The 16,917-nt window shown below is 44.9% G+C and overlaps 1 protein-coding gene and 1 non-coding gene across 3 annotated transcripts in view; both read left to right on the top strand.

Annotated features, from left to right (window-relative positions):
* PPARD (peroxisome proliferator activated receptor delta) overlaps positions 1-16,917 on the top strand; it is a 76,150-nt gene that overhangs the window by 17,612 nt on the left and 41,621 nt on the right. The window lies entirely within an intron of this gene.
* Positions 2,508-2,614, top strand: LOC117314045 (U6 spliceosomal RNA). Its single transcript, XR_004528728.1, has one exon. It is a non-coding gene; the product is annotated as a U6 spliceosomal RNA (small nuclear RNA).

Here is a 16,917-nt window from a genome sequence, read left to right as displayed (position 1 = left end):
AAAACCTCTCAGGAGCTCAGAAAAAAAGGTACACAGAGTGGAGACGGGAAAGGTCATGCCTAAGCTGGGGTGGGGTCTTGGGAAGAGTGACCAAGAGGAGCGCCCAGGTCCCTGGCTCTGTCTTGAAGCAGTGAGAAGAAACTGGGTGTTAGGTTTGTGGGGGATAGCAGGTGGCTGTGGGGCCTTCTTGCAGAGACAGCAACCAAGATGACCAGGAGGAGGCCTGGAGATTATATAAGGGGCCCAGATAAAGGTCGGAAATAGGGGACGAGGAATTGTGTCTTGACAGGACACTCTCCTCCACCCAGGCCCTGCTCTTTCCATGAACCTCTGCTGGTCTGCTTTCCCTACCTGGCCGTGGCAGGTAGGGAAAGCAGGTCTTTCCCTACCTGCCAGGTAGGTCTGGCAGACCCAGCGACCATGCCCTACTGACACCTCTGTGCCAGCAGCTGCTCCACGGCCCCTCCCTGGCGAGTAGGTAGGGATCTGCGCATGTAGTCAGGCATGGGGAAGATGTTCCCATCACCCTTAGAATTGGCAGCTCAGATTCCATTCTAGAAAAACAGCTCAGAGCCAGGGAGAAAATGGAAGCTGGGGTGGTCTGGGAGGAACAAGCGATGCCTCCCCTTTACTTCTTACTGAATAAATGGGGTCTCTGGCCGTAGGTGAGGAGAAGGCCTCTGAGCCCTGAGGATGAGTGAAACTTGGCATCTCAGCTTTTTTCTGGGCTACTCTGGTCTGCACACAGGCTGGTGTTTCATGGCGGGGCCAGGAATCCATGCTTATGAACAGGATGATTTCCATAAGCTGTGTGTTCCTCAGTGGATCATACTTGTTTTCCTGTGGATCCCAGTCCTGGTGAGACCCGGCAGCCACCCGCTGGGCTGCAGAGCAGGGTAGCTTCCTGTGGGGCCCCTCGAAGCCTGCACTGCTCCTCTCCCTTCCTCCACTCCTGAGCTATAATTAAGTTCCTGTATGAAACCGTATCCCTCAGCTGACACACACTTGTAACCGCAGTCCTGGTCACTGGGCAGCTCCTCTGGGGTGACTCCAGGGTCTGGTGTCTCAGCCTCCAGACAGTCTTGGGTAGGTCTGAGTAGGTGGTGGGAACCCACCAGGAGAGGCGTGGGTCCAGTGAGGCAGGATCAGGCCTTGCCCAAGAGGCAGAAAGTGGGGAGTCAAGGGGGAGATGAAGGGCTGGTGAGCAGCCAGAGTGCAGGGCACACAGAGGTGGAGGCCAGGACAGGCAGCCTTGCAGGGCAGGAGGGCATGGACAGGGCCAAGGTTCTGAGTCACCGAGCCACGAGGCAGAATGTAATCAATCTGTTTTATTTTATACTCTGCATATTTCTGTAGTATTGTAAAATTGAGATATACTTCCCATAATGTAAAATTCACCACTTTAAAGTATACACTTTAGTGGTTTTTGGTAGATGTACCGTGTCGTACAATCATTGCCACTATCTAATTCCATAACATTTCTATCACCCCCAAGCAAACCCTGTACCTATTAGTACTTAGTCCTAATACCATCTTCCCCTCATTGATTCCCTGGCAACCACTAATCTACTATCCTTCTCTGTGGATTTCCCTATTTTGGACATTTCCTATAAATGGAATCATACAATATGTGGTCTTTTGTATCTGGCTTCTTTCACTTAACATAATATTTTCAAGGTTCATCCATGCTGTAACATGTAGTGGTACTTCATTCCTTTTTATGGCTGAATAATATTCCTTTGTATCATTTGGGTTGTTTCCATTTTTTTGGCTTCTATGGACACTCATTTACAGACTCTTGTGTAGACATATGCTTTAAGTTCTTTTGGGATTATACATAGGAGTAGAATTGCAGGGTCATGGTAACTTTCTGTTTAATATTTTGAGGAACTACCAAACTGTTTTCCAAAGTGCCTGCATCATGCCCTCACTCACTTATTGTTTGTTTGTTTGTTTGTTTGTGTATTATGTTTATTGGCTGTTTATTTATTTTTAATTATAAAATATATATAACATAAAATTTGCCATTTTAACCTTTTTTTTTTTGCGGTACGTGGGCCTCTCACTGTTGTGGCCTCTCCCGTTGCGGAGCACAGGCTCCAGATGTGCAGGCTCAGCGGCCATGGCTCACGGGCCCAGCCGCTCCACGGCATGTAGGATCTTCCCGGACCGGGGCACGAACCCGTGTCCCCTGCATCGGCAGGTGGACTCTCACCACTGCGCCACCAGGGAAGCCCTAACCATTTTTTAAATGTACATTTCAGTGGCATTAAGTACCCTCACATTGTTGTACAGCCATCACCACATCCATCTCCAGAACGTTTTTTCATCTTGCAAAACTGGGAATTCCCTGGTGGTCCAGTGGTTAGGACTCTGTGCTTTCAATGCCAGGGGCCCGGGTTCAGTCCCTGGTTGGGGAACTAAGATCCTGCAAGCTGCGTGGTGCAGCCAAAAAAAAGAAGAGAAAAGAAAAAAAAAGACCATCTTGCAAAAATGAAACCGTACCCATGCTTGCTTCGGCAGCACATACACTAAAATTGGAATGATACAGAGAAGATTAGCATGGCTCCTGCACAAGGATGACACGCAAATCCATGAAGCGTTCCATATTTTTAAGATGATACAAATGGAGAGATATTACCATGTTCTTGGATTGGAAGAATCAACATTGTGAAAATGACTCTACTACCCAAAGCAATCTACAGATTCAATGCAATCCTTATCAAACTCCCAATGGCATTTTTCACAGAACTAGAACAAAAAATTTCAGAATTTGTATGGAAACACAAAAGACCCAAATAGCCAAAGCAATCTTGAGAAAGAAAAACGGAGCTGGAGGAATCAGGCTCCCTGACTTCAGACTATACTACAAAGCTACAGTAGTCAAGACAGTGTGGTGCTGGCACAAGGGCAGAAATATAGATCAATGGAACGGGATAGAAAGCCCAGAGATGGACCCACACACATGTGGTCACTTTACCTTTGGTAAAGGAGATAAGAATATACAATGGAGGAAGGACAGCCTCTTGAATAAGTGGTGCTGGGAAAATTGGACAGCTGTATGCAAAAGAATGAAATTAGCACACTCCCTAACACCATACCCAAACATAAACTGGAAATTGATTAAAGACCTAAATGTAAGGCCAGACACTATAAAACTCTTAGAGGAAAGCATAGGCAGAACACTCTATGACATAAATCACAGCAAGATCCTTTTTGACCCACCTCCTAGAGAAATGGAAATAAAAACAAAAATAAACAAATGGGACCTAATGAAACTTAAAAGCTTTTGCACAGCAAAGGAAACCATAAACAAGACAAGAAGACAGCCCTCAGAATGGGAGAAAATATTTGAAAATGAAGCAACTGGCAGGGGATTGGTCTCCAAAATATACAAGCAGCTCATGCAGCTCAATATCAAAAAAACAAACAACCCAATCCAAAGATGGGCAGGGGACCTGGATAGACATTTCTCCAAAGAAGATATACAGATTGCCAGCAAACACATGAGGGGATGCTCGACATTACTGATCATTGGAGAGATGCAAATCAAAACTACAATGAGGTGTCACACCTCACACTGGTCAGAATGGCCATCATCAAAAAATCTGCAAACAGTAAAAGCTAGAGAGGGTGTGGAGAAAAGGGAACCCTCTTGTACTGTTGGTGGGAATGTAAATTGATGTGGCCACTATGGAGAACAGTGTAGAGGTTCCTTAAAAATCTAAAAAAAAACTACCACATGACCCAGCAATCCCACTACTGGGCATATACCCTGAGAAAACTACAATTCAGAAAGAGTTATGTACCACAGTGTTCATTGCAGCACTATTTACGGTGGCAGGGACATAGAAGCAACCTAAGTGTCCATCGACAGATGAATGGATGAAGAAGACGTGGCACATATATACAATGGAATATTACTCAGCCTTAAAAAGAAACGAAATTGAGTTATTTGTAGTGAGGTGGAGGGACCTAGAGTCTGTCATACAGAGTGAAGTAAGTCAGAAAGAGAAAAACAAATACCGTATGCTAACGCATATATATGGAATGTAAAAAAAAAAATGGTTCTGAAGAACCTAGGGGCAGGACAGGAATAAAGACGCAGAGAATGGACTTGAGGACACAGGGAGGGGGAAGGGTAAGCTGGGACGAAGTGAGAGAGTGGCATTGACATATATACTCTACCAAATGTAAAGTAGATAGCTAATGGGAAGTAGCCACGTAGCACAGGGAGATCAGCTTGGTGCTTTGTGACCACCTAGAGGGGTGGGATAGGGAGGGTGGGGAGATGCAAGAGGGAGGGGATATGGGGATATGTGTATACGTATAGCTGATTCACTTTATTACACAGCAGAAACTAACACAACATTGTAAAGCAATTATACTCCAATAAAGATGTTAAAAAAATAACAAAAAAATAATAAAGTTACTTAGGTCAGTTCCTTATACCTTTAACCACTTCAGTGAAGTGGTTCAATATATTTGTTGTACACAACTGATTCTTCTATCATATTCCGTCTTTAATCCTGGGATTCCCATATGGCCATTTAAAAGAAATTATACATTAAGGTTTACTCTTTGTGTTGTACATTTAAATGGGGTTTAAAAAAGGCATAATGCCATGGATCCAGAGTTATAGTTTCATACATTTAGTTCCATTACCTTAAAAATTCCCTTGTGCTTCAATTATTCAACACCCCCCACCCCCCGTTCCTAGTTTTGCCTTTTTCAGAATGTCATATAATTGGAATCATACAATGTGTAGCCTTTGCGGAGGAAATTCCTTAACTTAGCAATATGCATTTAAGATTCTTCCATGTCTCTTCCTGGCTGACAGCTCATTTTTAAAAAATTACTGAACAATATTCTTTTGTGCGTATGTGCCACATTTTGTGTATCCATTTACTTCTTAAGGATATCTTGGTTGCTTCCTGTTTTGGGCCGTTGTGAATGGAGCTGCAATGAACATTCACAAGAAGGTTTTTTTCTGGACATAAGTTTTCAAGTCTAGGTAAACTTAGATAGACACATGACTGTGGATCATATGATAAGACGATTTTTAATTTTGTGAGAAACTGACAGGCTGTCTTCCTAAGTGGCTGTATCATCTGCATTTTTACCAGAAAGGAGTAAGAGTTCCTGTTGTTCCACATCTCACCAGCATTTGGCTGTTAATGTTTTGTGTTTTAGACATTCTAAATATATGTTTAGTAGTATCTTGCTGTTGTCTTGGTTTGCAGTTCCCTGATGACAAGTGATGTTGAGCATTTTCTCGTATGATTATTTGGCATACGTAAATCTTTGGTCTGTTCAGATCTTACGCTCGTTTTTCAAGTGGCTTATATATTTTATTATTGTTCAGTTTTAAATATTTTTTGTGTATTTTTGATATGAATCCTTAGATACGTATTTTGCAGACGTTTCTACCAGTCTGTGGCCTACCTTTTCATTCTCTTAACTGAGCCTTTTACAGAGCAGAAGTTTTTTTAATTTAGTAAAGTCTAGTTCATCAGATTATTTTCATGGATTGTGCTCTTGATATTATATTTAAAATCTCGTCACCTCACCCCAGGAGATGGTGATTTTCTCCTGTTTTATATTTAAGTTTATGTTACATTTTAAGTTAACTTTTGCATAAGGTCTAGGCTTTTATATGTTTATATGTATACATATATGTATGTGTGTGTGTGTGTGTGTGTGTGTGTGTGTGTGTGTGTGTGTATATATATGTATGTATATAGTTCCAGGCACCATTTGTTGAAAAGACTTTTGTCCATTGAATTGACTTTGCTTCTTTCCCAAAAGAACTGTTGACTATGTTAGTATTGGTCTATTTCAGGACTTCTTACATTGTTACATTGATATATGTATCTGTTCTTTGCCAGCACCACACTGTCTTGATTTCTATATTGTAATAAATATTGAAATCACAAAAAAAAGGGAAAAAAAGAAATTCTGTACCCTAATTAATAATTCTCCATTCCCCACCCCCCGCCAGGCTTCTGACAGCCACCATTCTACCTTCTGCCTCTATGAATTTGACTACTCTAAATCCATCATAGGAGTGGAATCATACAGTATTTGTCCTTTTGTGACTCGCTTATGTCACATATAATGTCTTCAGTGTTCACCCATGTTGTAGCGTGTGTCAGAATTTCGTTCCTTTTTAAGGCTGAATAATATTCCATTGTGTGTATATACCACATCTTGTTAATCCATTCATCTGTTGATGATTCATTCATCTGTTGCTTTCCCCTTTTGGCTTTTGTGAATGTACTACTATAAACATGGATGTACAAATATCTGTTCACGTCCCCTTGTTCAGTTCTTTTGGGTACATACCCAGAAGTAGAATTGCTAGGTTGTATGATAATTCTGTTTTTAATTTTTTAAGGAGCCACCGTACTGTTTTCCATAGTGGCTGCGCCATGTTACATTCCCACAAGCAGTGTACAAAGGTACCCACGCCCTCCCTCTTGGTTGATAGCTCGGTTGAATACAGAATCAGAATTTTGAGGTTACTGTTCCATGTTTCAGTATGAATAATGAAGTTAGTTGGAATCTAAGTCCTTTGTAAGTAATCTGTTTTTTCTTCTCTAAAAGATGTAAGAATATTCTTTATTCTTGGAGTTCAGATATATCACCAGGATATATCTAGATATTTGTCTTCTTTCCTTAATTTCTGCGGAGCCCTTAATTGCTAAAGACAAGTCTTGGAATCTCCAGGAAATCTTCTATTTGTTTTCCTTCATTGTCTCTATTCTGTGCTTCTAGGACTCTTATTAGACAGACTTTGGACTTTTGGACTTATTGCTTCATCACTAGTGTGTAGAAATATGATTAAATTTTATATATTCATCGTGTATACTTCAACCTTGCTGAACTTATTTATTAGTTCTAACAGGTTTTTTTTTTTAGTGGATTTCTTAGGATTTTCTGTGTATAAGACCGTGACTTCTGCTAATAGAGATAGTTTTACTTTTTCCTTTCCAATCAGATAACTTGTATTTCTTTTTCTGACCTAATTGCCCTGGCTAGAATCTCCAGTACAGCATTGAATAGAAGTGGTGAAAGTGGACATCCTTGTCTTGTTCCTGATCTTAGGAGGGAAGCTTTTCCTTAGGAGCTGCTTATTTTTGAATTGAGAATTCTTGACGTGCTACAAAATTCAGAGGTATTCCCTCTTTCCCTCCCCCACCTCTCAGCCGCCCAGCCCCCGGTGGGGGCAGCCCCATTAGCCACTCTCATTTATGAGCATGTACCTCTTTTCTGTTATGACATTATTACTTTCCAGGCAGATGACTATCTGCTGTGCTCACTGGTCTGCCTCTCGCTTCTTGTAGTGTGTCTTGTCCATCTGGCATCCAGTGCGCCTGGAGCTTCCTCATTCTTTTTCACTGCTCCCTCCTCTCTTTTATGTGTGTACCACCCCCCTATTTATTGATGGGCATACAGGTGATTTCCAGTCTTTTGCTGAGTGAGTAACCTTCACATGTATCATTTTGCACACAGATATAACAAACAGATTGATATGGATGCAATGCGACAGATGCCGTGGCTGGCGGAGATGTGTGTGGGAACTGCCAGGAGGGAAGGAGATAAAGGCTTTCAGAGGAGGCTGGTTAATGGAGCCTTAAGAAAGGCTCAGGGTGAGCATTTGGCATCTGGGGTGGGCCTCGCAGGCTGGGCAGAATTGCAGCAGGCTGAGATGGTGTAGGAAGCACAAGTGTGAGTAAGAGAGCAGCAGCTCAGATGTGATTGGGGAAATCAAGAGTATTGTTTATCTATTGCTTCATAACAAATGACCCCAAAACTTAGTGGCGTAAAACAACATTTATGATCTGGCAGTGTCTGTGGGTCAGGAGGCAGTTACACAAGGGCCTGAATATTAGGAGGCAGGTGTTTTGCGAGCCGTTTTAGAAGGCTGCCTCCAATAGCAAGTTGCAGTGAGGATGGGATTGACTTGGAGCCGGCTGGAGGTGGGGTGGAGCCATTAATGTAGGTAATCTTACATGCTCGGCTGGGAGGTTGGGATTGATGTGAGAACATGGGAGCCACAGAAGGCCTTTGAGCAGGAGAATAATGTGATAGGCGTTACCTAGGACAGTTAATCTGCTAGGATTATACCAGACGGGTTAAAATGGAGAGTGATACACAGGCAGAGACTTAGATTAGGAGAGGTCTGTATTAACCGAACTGAAAAGTTTCTTGCCTTTAGTAACAGTTGCTACGCATGGAGCACCTTCTCTGTACCATGTACTTTGGCTGTGTTTTCTCAACTCTTCTGTCTTAGAAACGACCACAAAAAGAAGGTATTACTGATGTATATTGTTTGCAGCTGAGAAAACTAAGCCTCTGAGAGGTTAAGAAAGTCGTGTATGGTGCACAACTAGTAAGTTGCAAAGTGGCACTCAGGTCTGCCTGGCCTTTAGGACCGTGCCTTTGGGTGGCAGCGTGAGTGGAAAGGTGGGGATGACTGTGGAGACAAAGCCTTGGCCCTTCCCTGGGTGCTGAAGGGAGACGGAGGAGTCTGAGAGGTTGATTTTTTGAACCTAGGTGGCCAGGACAAAGATGACACTGTAACAGGAAAGAAAAGAGGCCAGTGGGTCGCTGCTGTGGTGGGGGAAGGTGAGTCATCCTGGAACACTGGGTGCTTGTTGGCAGGGTCCTTCCCGGTTATAGGGGATCATAAATAGTTCCCAGACTTCGTGTATGAAGATGTGCTTTTGGCCAAAAAGCGCTCTAAAAGTGGGAGCTTCTTGGTCAGAGGGTTCTGTGAGGAGGTTCTTTGTTTGAACACTGTGTTTTCGTGTTCCCTCAGCAGTCTGAGTGGGGCCTCTGCCACATTCTGCTGGTCAAAGCAGTCCCTGGACCAGCCCTGATTCAAGGAGGGAGGAGTAGCAAGGGCAGCCATCTTTAACCCACTAAGGGCCAGTGATGCAGAGCAGGGATTCGAACTCACAGCTGTGTGACTCAGACCCAGGGCTCTTTCTGCCACACCACCCTGCATTCCTTTCTGCTTCCGACTCCTTGGGGCCTGTAGAGCTTGCTGGCTCACGTGTGTTGTTGTAAGGGAACTAATTTTTATTTTGGCCTCCCAGAGCAGCAGTTGCACTAGTCACCTCTTTTTCACACGTTAGCCTCCAGGATCACCATGCCTGAGAGAACCTTCCAAAATTGGCTTTGTCTGGGGGAATCAGCTGGCTGTCCCCCAGGCTCTTTGGCACTGATTGCTGAACACGCCTGGAATTTCCCCTTCTGCACTTAGTGCTGGCCTGTGGGATCCCTGCAGTGCTGCAGCCAGATGTGCAGACGGGCCCCATTACCAGTTGTCCCAAGTGGTGTCTAGTCCAGTGATTCCCAGGCAAGACTCAGCTGGCAGATTCACCAGGGAATTTTGGAAGAAAGGTAGTTTCCTGGGCCTTGTCTCAGGCCTCTCGAATTAGAATTTCCAAGAATGAACTCCAGGAATCTGCGTTTTAAAGCTCCCCATTGACCTGAGGGGGCAGCCTGGTTGGAGAACCACTGACTTCTCAGAAAGGTGCCCTTGAAGTCACTGATCAGAGTTCAAGTGGGGCCTGAGAATGACGGTCCTGAGGGCCTCACACCTCACAACCAGGAAGTGACTCCTGAAAGCCTCCAGGTTTCTGACTGCATCTGCCCAAAGGATGCTCTTTTGCATTTTTAAAAAAAATTATTTTATTTATTTATTTTTAGCTGCATTGGGTCTTCATTGCTTCGTGCGGACTTTCTCTAGTTGCGGCGAGTGGGGGCTACTCTCCGTTGCGGTGCGCGGGCTTCTCATTGCAGTGGCTTCTCTTGTTGCAGAGCACGGGCTCTAGGCGTGCGGGCTTCAGTAGTTGTGGCTCATGGGCTTAGTTGCTGCATGGCATGTGGTATCTTCCTGGACCAGGGAACAAACCCATGTCCCCTGCATTGGCAGGCAGATTCTTAACCACTGCACCACCAGGGAAGTCCCCATGTTTGGTTTTAAAAGGGAGAGCAAGAGCGAGAGTGAGAGAGAGAGAGAGTGTGTGTGTGTATGTGTATGTGTGTAATTTTGAATGAATCAAAATGTAAGCATACTGATAAATTTTGCCAAATTCCAGAAAGTTACACTAATTTACCCTGTCTCAGCAGTATGTGAGAGTTTCTGACTCTCGGTTCCCTTGAATCTGAGTTAACGTATAAAGGAAGTCCCGTGGTCTTCTGAAATGTAACACTCTCTGACCTTGGAACCAGTTAGTTTGGAGTCAATGCTCACATTTCCCTTTCCTTGGGCCACCAGGGTCTTGCGTGTTGGGTGAGACGGTGGTGTCTGGGAGCTCTGACCTCCTCAGTCCTCACTGTGGCCCCGTGGTATTGCATCATTTCCTGTCTCCCTTAGGCCACGTGGCATTCTATGGCCACTTGCCCTGTCACGTGTGGAGGTGTTGGGGAGTGAGTAAAGTTGGGTTGGTCAAGTGTGTGTAAGAAGACATTGGTTCGGGCTTCCCTGGTGGCACAGTGGTTAAGAATCCGCCTGCCAACGCAGGGGACACGGGTTCAAGCCCTGGTCCGGGAAGATCCCACATGCGGCGGAGCAACTAAGCCCGTGTGCCACAACTACTGAGCCTGCGCTCTAAAGCCCGCGAGCCACAACTACTGAGCCCGCATGCCACAATTACTGAAGCCCGCACACCTAAGAGCCCGTGCTCCGCAACAAAAGAAGCCACGACAATGAGAAGCCCGCGCACCACAACGAACAGTAGTCCCCGCTCGCCACAACTAGAGAAAGCCTGCACAGAGCAACAAAGACACAGTGCAGCCAAAAATAAAATAAATAAATTTAAAAAAAAAAAAGACGTTGGTTCCAGCTGCTGATTTACATGCCTTCTGACGTCATCAAGAGAGATGTCACTCTCGAAGTTGCATGTCTTCAGAAGTAGAAATGAAGAAATGCTTCCAGGAAGCCCAACGCAATCAGCCCAACCCTCTGAAGGTGGTGGGCACCCACGCAGCTGGTAAACGCTGCCTGAGTCACCACTGGCCACAGTCCCTGCTCCTGTCCACACAGTTCCTGTCTGGGAGGACCTGCCCAAGACAGTGGCCAGGGACGTGGTGTAGGTCTCCCCAGGTCATGGTGGCAGACTCTTGGCTCTGGTTTCACAGCAGTTCTTTTCTCCAAAGATGAGTTGTGGCGTCTGCCTGTTTTTTGGATAAGTCTGTGGATTGTACACTTGGGATTTGAAGGAAGAGCTGGATGGCCAAGGCAGAGCTTTTACGTAGCAGAGCTGTATCCCTGTGTGGAGTCAGTTAAGACTCTCCAACAGCAGCTGGCTGGTTATCCTTTTATTCATCTCTCATGGTTTTCGTGTCACATTCTCCTTGGAGTTTGGTCCAAGCCTTCTTCCACTCACCCCTATCCCTCTCAAGAAGATGCTGCCTCTTGTCACTGTGGAGATCACAAGCGTTACAGATGCCGTAACTTCTTTCCTTGCATCTCAGAGATCTCTCGTGTTTGGGCCCTCACATACTTGTTTGTTTTATTATTACTATTACTGTTATTACCAAGTGCCTGCTTTGTGCCTAGTACCTTATTAGACTCTGGAAAGATGCAGCAGGAGATTGGCCCTGCCCTCTGGGAGATGAAACATCTCTTTTCTCCCTTCCTCTCTGACTGTGCCTTTGCTGCCCTGGTTCCTCTTCCTCTTTCCCCTGCCTGAGTGTGAGCGTCTGGGGGCTCCTGCCCCTTCTCTGCCAGACCTGCTCTTCCCACAGTCCCCACCTTAATGGGAGCATCCCCACCCCCCTGGTCACCTGATGGGCACCCTTCATGTCTCTTTTAATCAGTCACCAGATCTTGTCAATTCTTCTTCCTTAATATCTTTACTGCTTTTTGCCTTAAAGTCTGATGACACTAGTGCTACCCCAGCTTGTGGTTGTTATTTGCCTCATATTTTCAACCTTTCTGTGTCATCACATTTTAGGAGTTTCTTTCATAAACAGAACGTGGCTGGGTTTAAAATTTTAAGTCAGATCTGAAAATCTGTCTTAAATGAGTTTAATTTATTTACATTTTGGGGTTTGACTTAAATATATTATGTTTTTGAGTCCTTTCCATATGCTTTCCTTTTTTGCCTGTTTTTCTCCTTTCCTGCCTTCTGTTAGATTGACTGAGTTTTCTTTATTCTCGTTACTGGTCTGAAAATTATACACCTTATTTCTGTTCTTACTCCTACATTTTCTCTTCTTACCCCCCATCTTTTTACTTTGGAGAAAACATGAAAATAATATAGTGAACATCTGTATTCTTTTTACTTGCATTTAATGCATTTCTCTCTTTATCGCTATATACTTTTGTTTAGAACCATTCGAAAGTAAGCGTGGACTTGTTTTTCTTTTTCTTCCTCAGGATTTGGTGTGCTACTTCTATCGAGAGACTCACTTAAAATTTTTTTTTTTTTTTGTATTTTGGAATAATTTTAGATAAATTTAGATTTAGAGAGTTTCTGTACACCTTTACCCAGCGCTCCCTAATATTAACATCTTATATTTAATTCTCTTTTAAATTTTGGGAAATTCTCAGTCATTCTCTTTGGTTCCCTCCCATTTTTTGTACTCTAGCCTCCCGGAATTCCTCTTAGACATCTGTTGACCATTCTACCATCCAGGTCTCTTATATGTTTTTTCTGTGCTGCTTTATCTCTTTAACCATCTGAATCTTCTCATTTTGTTAGCCCTTTCACATTATTTTATTATTCCTGATTCTTGGGATGCTTCCTCCCTTTTTGTGTCTGATGCTGTCCCTCTTGGTGGTTTATTTCTGTGTGGTTTGTAACTTTGGGTTGTGAGCTCATCTTCAGGAAGGACTGTCATGGGCAACTTTTGTGTCCTGGGGTGTGAAAGTATCCCTAAGAACAGTTTGCATCTGGTGGGGCCGTAGGGTTAAACGTCCTGGCTCAGTTTTTATGTTCACTTCTCAGTTTGGCACCCCTTCACCACTCTCAGTGTAAAATCAGATTCGTATCCATGGGTGGGGCTAGCTTAGTAGTTAAGTTTCTTATGGGTGACTTTCACCCTTCCACAGAGCCTTGGAGAAATGGCCAGCTCCTTATTGCTTTTCTGTACTGGGCAGCCCTTTGAGGTTCATGTTGATATCTGGGCTCAAAGCCACAGCCAGACATTATAACTACTTCATGTGTGGGTTCAAAAGTCCACAGGTCATTCTGGTGTCAGTCCCACTTATTGTTCATGTTTCCCTTTTTCTTGTCATTTCTGGCACATGGGGTATTTTTCTTTCAAATTTGGCTGTATGTTTAAGGATATCATTTATCTTATCTAGTATATCTATGACTGTGACCATAGTGGGAAGGGGAAGCTCTTTCACATTAATTCAGTCCATTATATTGCTGAAAGTTCAAGTCCAAATCCTTAGTATAGTGTATGCAGCCCTTTGCGATCCAGCCCCCATCTACCTCTCCTGCGTAAACTTAGCTTTCAAATTTTACACTTCAGCAAACTGAACTATTTGTACACCGCAAACTGTAATGTTTAAAAGCTCAAGTTTTAGAGTCCAGCTGTTCGGTTTGGAACCTGTCTTCATCCTTTCATAACTTGTGATCTTAGACAAGGTACTTATCCTCTCTGTGCCTCAGTTTTCTCCTCTGTAAAGTGGCAGCATCTGGCATATAGTAAACCTAATCCCTGTTAGTTCTGTCCATGGCTGCTGTCTCCAGGAGGCCACACCCTCAGGCTTCTGCACCTTTGCACATGCTTGTTCCTCCCAGGAAGTGCCCTTGACTGCCTTCCTTAATTCCTCTCGACAGAATGGCTTTTGCTCTTTCTGTGCTTGGTGTCTCTTTCTATAGTAATTATCACTCGGTAGGTCATTGTTTGTTTACGTTTCCTTTCCTTCCCAGATGCCGGGACCCCTGAGAACAGGGCCTTGTTTTTCTTGGTGCTTGAAGCTCCTGGCATTCTCCCTGTCACTTGGTGGCTGCTCAGTGTGGCCTGTTGAGTTGAATTGCATTGAATTTCTCTGGTTGAGTAGAGGCAAGGGCTTGGGAGTGGTATGAGACCCAGATGCAGGGAAAGAGAGCAGGAAAGATTTTTTTTTTGGCACGTTTTGTGCCAAGTTGATGGAAATGTGGCTGGGACACAAGGTAGCAATTCTCAGTCTAGGTGAGGGTGCCAGAGACTTAAAGCAAGCCAGTGGCCAGAAAAAGCCACTAAAGCCTGCAAATTAAAGTAGTTTCCGGCCTTAAGAATGCATGTCCCACTTTCCATCCCCAAACTCAGCTTCTCTGAGTGCCAGGCAGAGGAATACAAACTAATTATAATCCCTAGTGGACCCTGAGAGCCTATAATTTTAGAATAAGGCTGCATTTCTGAAAGGGACAGTTGCTCTCAGAGTAGATGATTCTACATGCCGGGGCCTCGAAGGAGACCAGGGTGTGAAAGTTCAGTAGCCAGCTGTTCAGAGCTAAGTGTCACCCCACGCCCACGCCTGCGCAGTTAAGGTTTCTGCCCCACTGAGATTTCAGCAGCCAAAAGAGGCAGATTGGATAGGCCTGGGCAGAGCTAAACAGCCTGTGCCATCCCTCCTCAGCTCTACCTGAATTCTCTGGACTCTTGGGATTCTATCACAGGAATAGTCTCAGAAGAGAAGGGAAGTTGATCTCTGAAGATCCCCAGAGGGTGTCCGTCAGACAGTAGTCTGGTGGGAGTGGTGAACAATGACAGCACTGACTTTCAGTCCCCTTGGCTGGGATTTCAGGACTCATTTCAACTCAGAGGTGGGCACAGGGCCTGGGGTGGTGGACAACTTGGGCCAGTACACACGGTTCCCAATAGTTCTTTCCTGACGACTCTGGGTGTTCACTACTGTGCCGGGTGCTACTGCTGAAGATACCAAAATAGTAATGCCACAGTCCCTCTCCTCAGAGAGGAGAGCTTGCCGTCTAGTTGGAGAGAATTCCTAGCGCACAGGAAGCTGCAGCCTGTTGCCCAAGACAGTAATTCCGTGTGATGCCGCTGTGTGCAGATGTGCCCCTTTGACAGCCTGGTGCTTTTGCTCAAAAGGAGCTCTTCTTTTTCTGAGGTTTGACCATCGGTTTATTTTTGTCTTGGATGGTTTGTGAGCACCGTTAAAGACTGGTTCCAGATTGTTAGGACCACCTTTTTTTGTTACTGAGGATGGCCCCAAGCGTGTCTTTAAGAACCCCTCCTGGACTTCTCTGATGGCGCAGTGGTTAAGAATCCCCCTGCCAAGGCAGGGGACATGGGTTCGAGCCCGGGTCCGGGAAGATCCCACATGCTGCAGAACAACTAAGCCCATGCACCACAACTGAGTGTGCACTCTAGAGCCGCAAGCCACAACTACTGAAGCCCATGCACCTAGAGCCTGTGTTTCCCAACAAGGGAAGCCACCGCAGTGAGAAGCCCACGCACCACAACAAAGGGTAGCCCCACTCGCCACAACTAGAGAAAGCCCATGCGCAGCAACGAAGACCCAATACAGCCATAAATAAATAAATAAATTTATTTTTAAAAATATTAAAAAAATAAATAAGTGGGGGAAAAAAAACCTCCTTCTCTCTTCCATGTCTTTAAATAATGACAGGTTTACAGTGTCACTTGCTGATCTCCAAGGTCTCGTCTTCTAGGGGCAGATCACCAGCTTGCTGCTTTTGAGGCATCAAGATTTTTCCTGTGGGCTCTTGGATCATTTCTTTGCCTTTTCTAGTCTGATGCCATTTTTCTAGAAGAGTGATTGCTAAATCAGGCTCTCTGGGAGTGGGTTTTGGAATCTGCTATTGAAGATCAGAGGAAAATTGAGCAAAGTGAGATCTGAAACAGTTATGGATGGATTTATGGATGGGGACTCCAAGTGACTTAGGTGATCTTTAGTCTCAGGCAGTTGTGGAAGCTCCACTAGGTTGTAAAGGACCCAAGTTCCTTCCACTTCCCTGCTTTGTCATTCTTAGGGTATGGCTGTTGTTCTTATTGTCCAAAATGGCTGCCATGGATCCAGCTATCACACCCACATTCCAGGCAGCAGGATAAAGAGAGAAGGGAGGATGATGTCCCCCCCGCCCCAAGGCTACTTCAAATAAGTCTTCTGCCTCTTCCATTTTTTGTGACTCAGGGGAGGTTATTTAATATGTCAGAACCACAGTTACCTCAATTTTTTATTTATTTATTTATTTTTGGCTGCATTGGGTCTTCGTTGCTGTGCGCGGACTTCCTTTAGTTGTGGTGAGCTAGGGCTTCTCTTCGTTGCGGTGCACGGGCTTCTCATTGCGGTTGTTTTTCTTGTTGCGGAGCATGGACCCTAGGCACACGGGCTCAGTAGTTGGGGCTTGTAGGCTCTAGAGCACAGGCTCAGTAGTTGTGGTGCACAGGCTTAGTTGCTCCATGGCATGTGGCATCTTCCCAGACCAGGGCTCAAGTCCGTGTCCCCTGCATTGGCAGGCGGATTCTTAACCACCGCGCCACCAGGGAAGTCCCACCTCATTATTTATTTATTTATTTATTTATGGCTGCGTCGGGTCTTACTTGCAGCACAGGGGCTCTTTCCTTGCAGCGCGCGGGCTTCTCTCTAGTTGTGGTGAGGGCTCCAGAGTGTGTGGGCTCTGTAGTTGCAGCACGTGGGCTCTTTAGTTGTGGTGCGTGGGCTTAATTGCTGTGCGGCAAGTGGGATCTTAGTTCCCAGACCAGGGATCGAACCCACATCCCCTGCATTGGAAGGCAGATTCTTAACCACGGGACCACCAGGGAAGTCCCATCCTCATTTGTAAAATGGGCATGATAATACTTACATCAGGAGGATGAGGATTAGAGAGAATGGTACAGAATATGGCACTGTGCCCAGCCCACAGTGAGTGCTCTCTAAATAGTGACTGTTGCCAGAGGACACTCGAACTCCATTCC

This window comes from Tursiops truncatus, chromosome 10 (assembly GCF_011762595.2).
Source record: "Tursiops truncatus isolate mTurTru1 chromosome 10, mTurTru1.mat.Y, whole genome shotgun sequence".
Lineage (NCBI taxonomy): Eukaryota > Metazoa > Chordata > Mammalia > Artiodactyla > Delphinidae > Tursiops > Tursiops truncatus.
The sequence above is the reverse complement of the archived record's forward strand: the minus strand, read 5'-3'. Positions and strand labels throughout refer to the sequence as shown.